This window comes from Micropterus dolomieu, linkage group LG20, assembly GCF_021292245.1.
Source record: "Micropterus dolomieu isolate WLL.071019.BEF.003 ecotype Adirondacks linkage group LG20, ASM2129224v1, whole genome shotgun sequence".
Taxonomy (NCBI): Eukaryota; Metazoa; Chordata; class Actinopteri; order Centrarchiformes; family Centrarchidae; genus Micropterus; species Micropterus dolomieu.
In genome coordinates this window covers 10,625,310-10,626,159 of record NC_060169.1, presented here as the reverse complement: position 1 = coordinate 10,626,159, position 850 = coordinate 10,625,310, and the positions used below count along the sequence as shown (strand labels likewise).

General features: G+C 54.8%; 1 long non-coding RNA gene across 1 annotated transcript; it reads left to right on the top strand.

Moving 5' to 3' along the window:
* Positions 1-276: 276 nt before the first annotated feature.
* Positions 277-647, top strand: LOC123959383. The gene is made up of 2 exons (XR_006822284.1): positions 277-321; positions 411-647. It is a non-coding gene; the product is annotated as an uncharacterized LOC123959383 (long non-coding RNA).
* The last annotated feature ends 203 nt before the right edge of the window (positions 648-850 follow it).

Sequence of the window (850 nt, the reverse complement as noted above, 5' to 3'; positions counted from 1 at the left end):
GTTTATAACCAGTGTTCCCTGAGGGAGGGGAACACTGTTGTGGTGGCAGCCTGTTTTTTTTTCTCCTTTTTATCAGTTATTCTGCTTTTTCCTTGGTTTTCTGTTCCCTGCCTGCCTCCCTGTGTTTTCTCCCCTGTGTGCTCTCTCCCACTGCTCCTGAGCGCCGCCAACGACCCGCACCTGCACCTCATCAGCCACCTCGTCAGCCTGCCACACCTGCCAGTAGTCAACCTCATCCCTGCCTGTATTTCAACACCGGTTCACCCTGCCACTCTTGCTCGATCGTCGTTGCTCCATACTCGGTGCCACCTCTACGTTCAGGTTCTCATGTTTCTTGTTTTTCTCTCATTTTCCCTGTACTTTGTCGCTCCAGTCACTAACCCTGTCTTTCTGTCGGTTTTCCCCCCCAGGTTCACTCACCCTCGTCATCCGTTCTGGGCTCATCCTCCGGACCTCTCCTCTTCGGGCTTCCCCCACGGCGTCCTCCCAGTTCTCCCCTGCATCCTCCCTTCCTTGGCCCCAGTGTTCCCCGGCTCCCCGGTCCCAGTCCAGTTGGTTTCCCTGTGCTAGTGTTTCCCCGGCATCCTCCTCTCCCTCCACTCCAGTCCCTCAACCCCCTTTTTCCCTAAATAAACCTCCGTCGCTCAGAGCGCTGCGTTTGGGTCCTCTCTGTCCCCACACCACCCACCAACACATTAGTATTGGGGATACTCGTGAGACCAACCTAAAACTCTTTCAAAATGCCTGTCAAGGCCAATGAGACTGTTGCAGGTAGGGGACGGCCCACCGGCCACCAGGGATACAAAAACCCCTGCATATTCTCCTCTCAATCTAAACAGCACTTGTTGCA